Here is a 13,489-nt window from a genome sequence, read left to right as displayed (position 1 = left end):
ACTGGTGATGACTTTGGACAGAATCTTGTAGTCAACATTAAGCAGTGAGATGGGCCGCCAATTTCTGATTTTCGCCCTCTCCCCCTTCCGCTTGTAGATGAGGGTGATGATGCCTTTCCTCATGGATTCTGACATGCTGTGAGCCAGAAGCATACTCTCGTACACTGCCAGCAGATCTGAGCTGATCCAGTCCCACAAAGCCAAATACAACTCAACCAGATCAGCTGTTGCTTCCGGGAGTGTTACTCATCTCAAAGGATCTGACGGCCTTTGCCAGCTCATCCAGAGTTAGCAGTTTGTCCAGACTGTCCTGCGTACTGTCATCTAAGACCTCCGATATAGAGGACAGGAAGGACTGGGAGACCGTGCTGTCCGTGGGCTTCGCGTCATACAGCCCAGCAAAAAAGGATTTGCTGATCCTTCGTATGTCGGACTGCGAAGACTTTACCGAGCCATCCTCTTCCTTCAGGCTGCTGATCACAGTACCTCTCTGTGTACGTTTTGGAAGAAGTAACGCGAGCATGTCTCATCCTGCTCAATGGAGCAGACTCTGGACCGGATGATGATCTTGGAGGCCTCTGTGGCAAACAGCGAGGCCTGCTGGCTCTTCACCTCTTGGAGGTCCTCCTTGACCTCGATCCCTATCGATTGCTGCTGGAGCATATTCTGCATTCTTTTCTGGAGTCAGGACATTTCCCTCTGTCTCTCTCTCTCGCCCTCTGAACACTTTTGAGGATAAAGAACCTCTTGATGTTCACCTTGATCGCTTCCCACCACTGCACCGGAGACTCAAAGATGGGTTTCACGGTTCTCCAATCTTTGTAATCCCTTTTGAGTCCCTCAATGTTCACTAGGGTCAGCAGTGTTACATTCAGCTTCCATGTCCCCCTGCCAACCCACTGGTCGTCCTGTAAGTGACAGTCGGCCAGTAGGAGGCAGTGGTCAGGGAAGAACACCGGCTGGACGTCGGTTGATCTGACCATGAATGCACGGGACACAAACAGGAAGTCAATCCTGGAATGGGCAGACCCGTCCGGTCTTGACCAGGTGTATCTACGCTGTGCTCCGTCGCTGGGTTGCTGAAGGCATCGTACAGCTTGGCATCTTTTACTGTTTCCATTAGGAATCTGGACGTAGCGTCCAGTTTGCTGTCGTCACTGCTGGATCGTCCAGCTGCATCGATGATGCAGTTGAAGTCACCACCTAGAATGACCGGCCTGGATGTCGCCAGCAGCAATGGGAGCTGCTGGAGGACGGTCAGCTGTTCACTGTATTTGACAGGGGCGTACACGTTGATTAACTGGACTGGAGCATTGTTGTACATTATGTCTGCTACGAGAAGGTTACTGCCCACCACCTCCTTAACTTCGGAGATGGTGAAGTTGCCTCTCCGCAGCAGAAAACCCAGACCAGAGGAACAGGAATCATTTTCCCCTGACCAGATCGATGGCCTGTGGGACCACCATCACGACCATTGCCTGTAAGTGCTGAGGTGTGGTATCGCACACTCCTGCAGAAACAGTAGGTCGGCTTTGACCTTGGCAAGGTAACCCAAGGTCGAAACACATCACGTTGTGGACTTAACGCTACGCAAGTTAATGGAAGCAATCTTTATACTCATTTAAAGCTGGATGTTGTTTACCACACCAGGTATCCTTACTAGTCACAGTCCTTGGGTATGTTCCTGCATGCCCATAGTGTTCACAAACTGTTCCACAGTCATTGGGCTCAGAAAACTGTCCTAGTCACTAATGGAGAGTTTGTTCTGTCGGGTTGACATCGGTAGGGGGGAGTCTTGTAGGCAGCAAGGTTTAGACTGTCCTCTGCTGGTGGTGTCTTCCCCTCTGTTCCTCCTTGACGATGTTGCTGCACCCCGCTTCCCGGAACTGGAGTGCGCTGGATGCTTCGCTGCTCTCGGTCTCCCAGAGCTGGGGTGCACTGGGCATTTTGCTGCATTCAGTGCTTTGGGATTGGGTAGCGCCGGGCCCATCGCTGCTTCCAGTGTTTTGGAGCTGGGAGGCTTTCTCTTCTAGCTCCTTTGTGTTCTGCCACTTCCTTTGCAGGTGCCATCTTTCCGGCCCTTCCTCATCCGATGAGGAGCAGCTGCCGTAGTCCGTCTCAGACGGTAGCCTCTTCTTGCCACTGGTTTGGGTGGTGACCAGTTCCTTTTTTTGGGTCTTCTTATTTGTGGTTTTCTTTTTGACTACTTACCACTCACCCGGTTGTCCCTCTGCTGCCTCCTTCTCCATTGATTCTGTGTGTTGAGGAGGTAGGTGTTGGATAGCTTGCTGCAGCTCCCTCCCCTTTCTTCTCCTTCTTAAACCAATTTTCCTTGCTGGGGGGCTCGGTGGTGGGAGGGTTGCTGGTCTCCTTCACAGTACCAGATGCATTCACCGTTCCTTCCTCCAGCCTTTCCTTGGACATTGCTGCCTGTGCGTAACTGAGGTAGCATTTTGGGCAGGTCTTGTAGAGGTGGCCTGCCCCACCACACAGGTTGCAGCACTTACTCTGCTTACAATGCTTTGTGTGATGGCCTTCCTGCTTGCAGTTCTTACAGAGGACTGTGCTGCAGTTGGCCATCACATGACCAGATTTGCCACAGGTACAACAAACTCTGGGGCTGCCCCACGTAAACCAAGAAGCCTCGACTTCCCCCGATAGCAAAGCTGGAGGCGGAATGGATGATGGCTCTGTTGGCATTCATCTTCAAGCTCACCTTGACCTGCCGCTTGCTGGCCCAAATCCTAAACGGGTCCTTGACCTCGGTGCTGTTCCCGGCCACCTCGACGCACCTAGTGAGGAAAGTGAGCACATCTACGACAGGAACACAGGGGATTGTCACCAGCCGGTTCCATTGTCATGGCAGCGTGAAGAGTGGCTCTGCCGTGAGGATCAACAGGGGCACCTGGTTTCCTCTCTCCTTGAAGACCTTCAGGAACTTGATGCATCCCGCCACGTTCTTGGACGTCACGTCGAAATATCCACTGCTGGGGAAGTCTTGCAGGTAGAAAATGTCTGCAGTTTGGAATCCACAGTATTCAATCAGGATTTTCTTAATGAAGAAGGCGTGGTCGATGGGTGCACCTCCTTCGTTATCTTTCACCGCCAGCCTAACGGTGTTACGCACCCCCAGGCCTGGAACTCTGGTGTTGGTTGCAGCCATTTTTTGCTTGAAGCTTTCCCAGGACAGGCAGTAAGACCCCAAGCAACAGGAAAACAACAACCAAAGGGTGAAATGCTGTAATAACAGTGCTGAAACCCCCCAAAAAACACAAAAACATCACCTGCAGGATCAAACTCTGCTGATCATGGTCTGTCCCCTGCCAGGTAAAATTTACAAAGTGCACTTGACTGGACTGTGTCATTGATATATCCTGACGTTTGTTAAAGGTGCTATATTAATTTAAGTAGGATTCACAAAGGGGGAGCTCAAAACACAGTGTGTTTAAAATTAAACCCTGTTACAATAAAACCAGATAAAGACAGCAAAAGACCCTAGTCGTAACAACGATAATCTGACAGCTTCAAGCCCACTCTTACTGATATTGACATTTTGGGCAGGGTTTCGCCCTTTGGGTCGGGACTCTGATGTCAGGGTCAAATAGGGGTCACAACCCACATTGTGGGGGAAACTATCACCTGGCAGTGATTTTTCCCCGAATTGGCCAATTAATGGCCAGAGCTTGGGCCTCCCCATCCAATTAAGGATGGCAGGTGGTCTCTCAAAGCTGGAGAGCCAATAGGAAGCCCTGCAGCTCAGAAGGAGATAAAGCCTACAGTTCAGGTAAGTGAGAGAGAAGGCACCTCCATTTTGAGGGGCCCTCTCTCCAACTTTTTAAACCGTTAAATTTGAAAATACCCTTAGTAGCCGGGCCACCATTGTGGAGGGAGATTCCCTCCGCATGGCAGCCTGTGGTCCCAGCTATGATCAGGCAGATGGGGAGGGCCTCAAAGCCTGCCTGGAATGCTGCCCCCCCCCCTGTCTGTAGCAGGGAGGCTGCCTCCAGGCATCTGGCCTAGTCCCTGATGCCTCTGACAATAAGCCTTAATAGGCCTTTAAGTAGCTCAATGCCAACCCCAATCCCACCTCCAGGAATGTGGTCTGGAAATGGGATGGTGGCAGCAAACTGGCTGGCAGCGTGAATTTTCATGCCCACCTTTGTGCCCCATATGGGGATAAAAATCCTGCCCTTTATTTCAAGATATTTTTTCTATCTGAAGTCAAACTCACAGCCTGCCAGAGTAGGATTTGAGCTCCCGTTCTCTGAATTACTAGTCCTGTAACATAACCATTACATTACAGTATCCACCAATACCTTGGAGGTTCTGCTGCACTCCACATGGAGTTACAGTAAAGACCAGTAGACCCTCCCGACAGAATTTCAGGGCCTCATTGTGTAGGCTCACACTTGTGGAATAGTTACTTGGGTTAGTTACCAGACGTGAGGATGACTCAGCACCTCTTAGGAAAGAAAACTCAATCACCTTTTTACGTTCAAGAGATTAGCTGTGGACTGATAATCCAAAATGTGCTGCCTTTCTGCTCCTAGACAGTGTAAGTCATCTAGTACTAAGCGATTTTCAGAGTTTTATTATACAATATATTTGGCTGGAATTCTCTTAAAAACTCCCTTGAGACCCATACAGTGAACATTTTAAAGAATTTCCTCTGCAGCCTGTTCATTTAACTATAAACTACAAAGACCGCCTGCTGCCTGGGACATTGAGAACAAGCTGATATGTTGCAGCATAACATCCCGAACCTGCAATTATTTCCATTGAATTTACAATGTAATATTTTATCACGCTATAAATTTCCTCAGTTGTATCTGCAAGATGGACCCCTCTGGATTTTAGGGTATGTTATGCATCTTTCATGAAACAAACATTCCCTAGGATTGCCTTTCTTCCTCAGCTTTAGGCACTGGAGTGGAAGTTTGCTCCAGGCCCAATTTCCGGCCTGAAATGCACGCCGTTCACAGACCACCAACGAGGAGGCCCGAGGCTAGCCTGAAATCAGGCATCCGATCGGATTCTCATTATGTGGGCGTCTGTTGGACCTGCTTCTTGCCCAGTTGCTGGAGAGGCAAGTGGCCAGACAGCAAGTACTGGTGAGGGTGGGGGGGGGGGGATGTGGAACGGGGTTACGAGTGGGATACTGTAGAGTCAGGGGAAGCACTCTTGCTCCTCCTTTATCCATGGCAATAATTTTAATTTAAAGAAACACAAACTTTTTTGTGCAGTTGCTGCTTAGGCCGTTGAAGAATCCTGGGTCTAGCTCCTGCTCTGTGTTATCCTATTTGGCAAATGGGGCCTAAAACAGGTGATGGCCTTTCATTTACATATATAGAAACCGAATGCTTGGCTTAGCTGACCAGCCGAGCCCGATGGTCCCTGTGACTGATCCTTGTTGACCTGTTTTATGCACATGAAGTTAATGCAATTGGGTCCAGTTTCTATGCCGTACAGAGGGAATGCTGCATTGTCAGAGGTGCACTTTTTCAGATGAGACATTAAACTGAGGCCCTGGGCACTATTTTATGCTCTCCCCTGTGGCGAGTCTGGAGGCAGGAAGGGCATTTAATTGGGTGGGAAGGTGGTGGGTTGCGACCCTGCCACCTTCCTGCCTCCACCCTGATTAAGTCCATGGCAGGAAGGCCGATCGCCATGCATGGAGTACAACATGCTAACCCATGCGGGGTTGCTTGTGGTCTCCGGGGGGGGTGGGGGGTGCCGGGGTAGGTGGAGGGGGTGGGGGGTCTCACGTTCAAAAATACTGAGTGCCTGATCGAGGGACCTGGCATCGGGAAACAGGGTCTCGCTAAGAGCCATTCCCTGCACTTGCTGCCAATCCCCCTACACCCTCTCCCCCACACCGCCACCCTGTGAAACCCCTCCCGCCATCACTTACCACTGGCCTAGGTTGCTTTGCGATCCTAGGCCTCTGTTGGGTGTTGTTCCAGCAGCAGCCACTGCCTTTCCGGTGGTGCTGCTGAGCCTCTGATTGGCCAGCAGCTCTCAGCAGGCGGAACATCCCACCCTGGGGTCCTGATACCAGGAAAGGCCCGCCAGTGGCCTCTCAAGTGCCAGATCGACTCGTCATATGGCGGGCCTTCCCCAGAGGAGGCAACGCGGGTCTCTCATCGGTGGCCAAGACCCCATTGCCTCCATAACATCACCCCCCCCCCCCCACCCATCGACCTTCTCAGGTGGATGTAAGAGACCTTACGGTACCATTTCACAGAAGAGAAGGAGAATTTTCTCTGGTGTATTGGCCAATATTTATCCCTCAACCAATGTTACTAAAAAAAATTGTTTTGTTATTATCTCATTGCTGTTTGTGGGATCTTGCTGTGTAATTTATTTGGATGTGTGTGTTCCTATGCAACAACAGTGACTACACTTCAAAAGTGTTCCATTGGCTGCAAAGTGCTTTGGGACATTCTGAAGTGAAAGGCACTATATAAATGCAAGTCAGTCTTTCTTTTACCCCACTGCCCCTTGCTGGATGTGTTCACCAACATTGACACTGGCTGCCTTCCAGGTCTTTGACCATATGCTCATTGTTTGTGAGTACATCTAGATCACTATGGTTGGCATTGGAACCAAGACCAATACTTCCCTTAGACAAGATCCACACTTTCCAACACACCTCTGGATGGCAGTCTTGGGTGGGAGCCCCAGATGGTGTTTTCCTTCCCTTTTTAGGGGTGCTGAGGCCAATTGTGGTGCCCCAACTGCTGCCTTGGTTGAGATCAAACTAGTGTTACGATCACCTGGTTCATGGTTTGTATTAATTTACTGGAGATAACTTTTAATTTGGGAATTGATTTTTTTTTAATGCAAGGCAAATGAAAACACCTGGTTTGAGAACCTGACAAACAAACCGAGGGTGGTTACAAATCAAAGGGTGGCCCATATTTACTTAGTAAGGTCATAATGGGAAGCATGAAGAGCCTACACAATGAATACCTCTCTGAACTTCTTGATGGAGCCAGTGTGTCTGCAGCTGCCTCATTCAGGGGTTTAAATTATTCATATGATTACCCAGAACAAAGATTTGGAATTGGAAATAATTAGTTTAAGTTGCTATCTGGGTGTTCCCACATGTACCAAGTTGCTAAGGAGGTAGATGATGCCGGAGGTAGCTGTTGGGTTTTTGATCTGTGTGCTTGCTAAACAGTCAGTCAGTTGGCTTTTGGAAAGTTGGGCTCGGAAGCAAAGAGGCCATCAGGGACCAGGGGTGTTTCTGTTTTGAGTAAGGCTTATGCTTAAGTTGGGAAGTCCAGATTCAGGAGATCTGATACCTTAGAAGACAGCTGAGAAATTAAGGAACTTGAAGGGAGTTCTGAAGAGCTGTGGTACACTTTGAATTGGTCCCAGGAGAAGTGAACAAATCGCCAAGATCCTGTAACGTTTAGGGAAACTCTAGGGGTGGAAGTAACAGTCAAATAGGAGTGTTCTGTTGAGGTTTAGGGTTTGAAGTATACGTCTTCATGTTCTGTTAAGAATTTAAGTTTAAAATATAAGTATTTCCAAATTGTAGTTAGTAGTAAATTAGTAGCGTTTTGCATTGTTTAACTCTTGTACAGTATAGCTTTTGTTTAAAACGTGAAATCGTGTGGCATAATTCTTTCAGTAATAACTAGAAACTCTCTTTTTTAAAGTTAATGGTCCCTAATGGGATTGTAACACTAGGGTTAGGAAATTCATCACCAGCTTGGATCAATATCATACTTATAGCGCCATTGCCCATTGAGGCATCAAGGGAGCTACGTGATAGTTTCAACCAAGCTGGGAAGATGTGTGTATGAAACGCAACAGCAAGGAGTGTGAGGTAATGCATTTTGGGAGGACTAACAAGGCAAGGGAATATACAATGGGTGGTAGGACCCTAGGAAGTACAGAGGGTCAGAGGGACCTTGGTGTACTTGTCCATAAATCACTGAAGGCAGCAGCACAGGTAGATAAGGTGGTTAGGAAGGCATATGAGATACTTGCCTTTATTAGCCGAGGCACAGAATATAAGAGCAGGGAGGTTATGATGGATCAAATGCTAGTTAGGCCACAGCTGGAGTACTGTGTACAGTTCTGGTTGCAACACTATAGGAAGGATGTGATTGCACTGGAGAGGGTGCAGAGGAGATTCACCAGGATGTTGCCTGGGCTGGAGCATTTCAGCTATGAAGAGAGACTGGATAGGCTAGGGTTGTTTTCCTTAGAGCAGAGAAGGCGGAGGGGGGACCTGATTGAGGTATACAAAATTATGAGAGGCATAGATAGGTTAGATAGGAAGAAACGTTTTCCCTTAGTGAAAGTGTCAATAACCAGGGGGCATAGATTTAAGGTAAGGGGCAGGAAGTTTAGAGGGGATTTGAGGAAGCAATTTTTCACCCAGAGGGTAGATGGAATCTGGAACATACTACCTGAAGGGGTGGTAGAGGCAGGAACCCTCACAAAATTTAAGAAGTATTTAGATGAGCACTTGAAACGTCATAGCATACAAGGCTACGGGCCAAGTGCTGGAAAATAGGATTAGAATAGATAGGTGCTTGATGGCCAGGATGGACACGATGGGCTGAAGGACCTGTTCCTGTGCTGTATAACTCTATGACTCTATGAGGATGAGTGCTGGAAGGAGCCTGGGAAACACCACCGAGCTCCAGGAAAGACTGGCTTTAGAAAGCCATAGTACACCTCGTTCAGCTGTCAGGCATGGGGTGGAGTGTGGGGGTGGGGGTGGGGGTGGGGGGAGGGGGGAGGGTGGGGTTGGTGGAGTCGCCTCTAAAGCTTAAGAAATGAGAGTTGAAATGATGGTTACTAATTCTGGATGTATTCCTCGAGATCTCATCACATGACCTTCCAACCCCAACTGCCTTGCTTACTCAAGCAGCCTTTTCTCTCCATCTCCAATATTTTTGTAATGAATAAAAGAAAGTGTTCAAAGAAATTGATAAAAACATCATTTCTTTAATGCCCCTATGATTTTTCTCCCCGGGAGTTGCTCGCAGCTGTATCCAGAAGATTAAGCTTCAATTCCTGGAGACTCCAGCGCAATCTTGGAGGGTTGGTAACTCGAGAAGAAACTGCTCTTTGAGCTGGATGCAGACCACGGGCCATATGTTTGACACCCCCTGAGTTTAGAGACATGCAAATTCCTCTCATAAGCCTCCTTCATGACATTAATGCGTTGGTGAATATTTTCTTTGCTGCATATTCATCCCTTGCTAATGTAATGCTCCACGGTAATTAGAGGAAATTTTACCCCTTGATGTGAAATAAGACTGGAATACAACTCCTGGGCATCTTCTGCATGTGCACATGTTCCACAGTTTCAAGTAAGTTTATGAGAATTGAAGTTTTTATTTAGAATTTATTCCTTTCACTGCTTATTTTCCCCCTGAGATATACAGCCGCATGGCCGGTGCATCAGTGCGGATCCTCATGTTATGAATGGTAACATCGAGAGACACTGGTGTAGGGTACAGGATTGTTTCAGGTCATTTAAATGTCATGAACTTTTGAGTCTAGGGCTAATGGGAAACCCAGCCTGTAAGTAAACCACCAACGATAGACAACTGCTAGAAAAACAACTGAAAACAGACACTAAACAGGAAAAGGTCACAACTTGGACACTGTCAGGACAAGAGGCAACAGGAAGAAGACAAGAATTGCTTTGGGTGACACCACTGGTCCTTTGCAAAACAAGAGTCTGTTAAACCCATGTTCTGAACCCTGATCCCTGTTGTGCGTACTGTTTAGGTCAAATACTCTACGGTAATCTATAAAAGTGTTTCGCAATGTTAGTATCAGATTCTGCGGTTGCCAAGGTGAGAACTGGTAATAAGGTTATTTTCCTAAACATAGGGACAAATGAATAATAATCCTACACAAGGTAGCATACGCAAAGAATCAGCACTTTATTTTTTTACAGTTTGAATTTCCACAGATCGTGTTCCCATTGCAGGACATTTGCTGATTGCAGCAAATTCTGATGAAGTGTTGGTGCAAAATACTGGGAGAATCTGAAACCATGTGGATGGTATTGCCAGATCGGCAACCTGCTGGTGTCAGCTGTGGCTCAGTTGGTAGTATTGATACTTCAGAATTAGAAGGCTACAGGCCCAAACTTCAGTACAAAATTGAAGCTAGTACACATGTGAAGTACTAAGGGAGTGCCGCACTGTTAGAGGGCCAGTAGTGAGGGAGTGCTGCGCTGTTAGAGGGCCACAACTGACGGAGTGCTGCACTGTAAGAGGGGCAGTCGTGAGGGAGTGCTGCACTGTTGGAGGGTCAGGAGTAAGGGAGTGCTGCACTGTTAGAGGGTCAGTAGTGAGGGAGTGCTGCACTGTTAGAGGGTCAGTAGTGAGGGAGTGCTGCACTGTTAGAGGGCCACAACTGACGGAGTGCTGCACTGTAAGAGGGGCAGTAGTCAGGGAGTGCTGCACTGTTGGAGGGTCAGGAGTAAGGGAGTACTGCACTGTTACAGGGCCAGTAGTGAGGGAGTGCTGCACTGTTAGAGGGCCACAACTGACGGAGTGCTGCACTGTAAGAGGGGCAGTAGTGAGGGAGTGCTGCACTGTTGGAGGGTCAGGAGTAAGGGAGTACTGCACTGTTACAGGGCCAGTAGTGAGGGAGTGCTGCACTGTTAGAGGGCCACAACTGACGGAGTGCTGCACTGTAAGAGGGGCAGTAGTGAGGGAGTGCTGCACTGTTGGAGGGTCAGGAGTAAGGGAGTACTGCACTGTTACAGGGCCAGTAGTGAGGGAGTGCTGCACTGTTAGAGGGCCACAACTGACGGAGTGCTGCACTGTAAGAGGGGCAGTAGTGAGGGAGAGCTGCACTTAGAGGGACAGTAGTGAGGGAGAGCTGCACTGTTAGAGGGACAGTAGTGAGGGAGAGCTGCACTGTTAGAGGGACAGTAGTGAGGGAGTGCTGCACTGTTAGAGGGTCAGTAGTGAGGGAGTGCTGCACTGTTAGAGGGTCAGGAGTGAGGGTGTGCTGCACTGTTAGAGGCTCAGTAGTGAGGGAGTGCTGCACTGTTCGAGGGTCAGTTGTGAGGCAGTGCAGCACTTTTAGAGGTCTAGTACTGAGGGAGTGCTGCACTGTTAGAGGGTCAGTAGTGAGGGAGTGCCACACTATTAGAGGGTCAGTGCCAAGCGAGTGCTGCACTGTTAAAGGGTCAGTAGTGAGGGAGTGCTACACTGTTGGAGGGGCAGCAGTGAGGGAGTGCTGCACTGTTAGAGGATAAGTAGTGAGGGAGTGCTGCACTGTTGGAGGGCCAGAATTGATGGAGTGCTGCACTGTTAGATGGCCAGTACTGAGGGAGTGCTGCACTGTTAGAGGGTCAGGAGTGAGACAATGCTACACTGAGGGTCAGTAGTGAGGGAGTGCTGCACGTAGAGGGCCAGTAGTGAGGGAGTGCTGCACTGTTAGAGGGTCAGGAGTGAGGGAGTGCTGCACTGTTAGAGGGCCACAACTGACGGAGTGCTGCACTGTAAGAGGGGCAGTAGTGAGGGAGTGCTGCACTGTTGGAGGGTCAGTAGTGAGATGGTGCAGCACTGTTCGAGGGCCAGTACTGAGGGTGTGCTGCACTGTTAGAGGCCCAGTAGTGAGGGAGTGCTGCACTGTTCGAGGGTCAGTAGTGAGGCAGTGCAGCACTTTTAGAGGTCTAGTACTGAGGGAGTGCTACACTGTTAGAGGGTCGGTAGTGAGGGAGTGCTGTACTGTACAAGGATCAGTAGTGAGGGAGAACGGCACTGTTAGAGGGCCAGTACTGAGGGAGTGCCGCACTGTTAGAGGGTCAGTAGTGAGGGAGTGCCACACTATTAGAGGGTCAGTGCCAAGCGAGTGCTGCACTGTTAAAGGGTCAGTAGTGAGGGAGTGCTACACTGTTGGAGGGGCAGCAGTGAGGGAGTGCTGCACTGTTAGAGGATAAGTAGTGAGGGAGTGCTGCACTGTCGGAGGGCCAGAATTGATGGAGTGCTGCACTGTTAGATGGCCAGTACTGAGGGAATGCTGCACTGTTAGAGGGTCAGGAGTGAGACAATGCTACACTGAGGGTCAGTAGTGAGGGAGTGCTGCACGTAGAGGGCCAGTAGTGAGGGAGTGATGCACTGTTAGAGGGCCAGTAGTGAGGGAGATCTGCACTGTTAGAGGGTCAGTACTGAGGGAGTGCTGCACTGTTAGAGGGTCAGGAGTGAGACAATGCTACACTGAGGGTCAGTAGTGAGGGAGTGCTGCACTGTTAGAGGGCCAGTACTAAGGGAGTGCTGCACTGTTAGAGGGTTAGTAGTGAGGGAGTGCTGCACTGTTAGAGGGTTAGTAGTGAGGGAGTGCTGCACTGTTGGAGGGCCAGAATTGATGGAGTGCTGCACTGTTAGAGGGACAGTACTGAGGGAGTGCTGCACTGTTAGAGGGCCAGTAGTGAGGGAGAGCTGCACTGTTAGAGGGTCAGTTCTGAGGGAGTGCTACACTGTTAGAGGGCCAGTAGTGAGGGAGAGCTGCACTGTTAGAGGGCCAGTACTGAGGGAGTGCTGCACTGTTAGAGGGTTAGTAGTGAGGGAGTGCTGCACTGTTGGAGGGCCAGAATTGATGGAGTGCTGCACTGTTAGAGGGACAGTACTGAGGGAGTGCTGCACTGTTAGAGGGCCAGTAGTGAGGGAGAGCTGCACTGTTAGAGGGTCAGTTCTGAGGGAGTGCTACACTGTTAGAGGGCCAGTAGTGAGGGAGAGCTGCACTGTTAGAGGGCCAGTCGTGAGGGAGAGCTGCACTGTTAGAGGGTCAGTAGTGAGGGAGTACTGCACTGTTAGAGGGCCAGTAGTGAGGGAGAGCTGCACTGTTGGAGGGCCAGTAGTGAGGGAGTACTGCACTGTTAGAGGGCCAGTAGTGAGGGAGTACTGCACTGTTAGAGGGCCAGTCGTGAGGGAGAGCTGCACTGTTAGAGGGTCAGTAGTGAGGGAGTACTGCACTGTTAGAGGGCCAGTAGTGAGGGAGAGCTGCACTGTTGGAGGGCCAGTAGTGAGGGAGAGCTGCACTGTTAGAGGGACAGTAGTGAGGGAGAGCTGCACTGTTAGAGGGACAGTAGTGAGGGAGAGCTGCACTGTTAGAGGGACAGTAGTGAGGGAGAGCTGCACTGTTAGAGGGCCAGTAGTGAGGGAGAGCTGCACTGTTAGAGGATCAGTAGTGAGGGAGTGCTGCACTGTTAGAGGGTCAGAACTGAGCGAGTGCTACACTGTTGGAGGGGCAGTATTGAGGGAGAGCTGCACTGTTAGAGGGACAGTAGTGAGGGAGTGCTGCACTGTTAGAGGGTCAGGAGTGAGAGAGTGCTGCACTGAGAGGGTCAGTAGTGAGGGAGAGCTGCACTTAGAGGGACAGTAGTGAGGGAGTGCTGCACTGTTAGAGGGTCAGTAGTGAGGGAGAGCTGCACTGTTAGAGGGACAGTAGTGAGGGAGAGCTGCACTGTTGGAGGGTCAGGAGTGAGGGAGTG

The 13,489-nt window shown here is 49.7% G+C and overlaps 1 protein-coding gene across 3 annotated transcripts in view; it reads right to left on the bottom strand.

Moving 5' to 3' along the window:
• Positions 1–13,489, bottom strand: part of palm1a (paralemmin 1a) — a 452,107-nt gene that overhangs the window by 270,485 nt on the left and 168,133 nt on the right. The gene's annotated exons all lie outside the window — the stretch shown is intronic.

The sequence above is a fragment of the Heterodontus francisci genome, chromosome 36 (assembly GCF_036365525.1).
Source record: "Heterodontus francisci isolate sHetFra1 chromosome 36, sHetFra1.hap1, whole genome shotgun sequence".
NCBI lineage: Eukaryota > Metazoa > Chordata > Chondrichthyes > Heterodontiformes > Heterodontidae > Heterodontus > Heterodontus francisci.
Note: the sequence above shows the minus strand (reverse complement) of the source record. Positions and strands in the feature narration are given on the sequence as shown.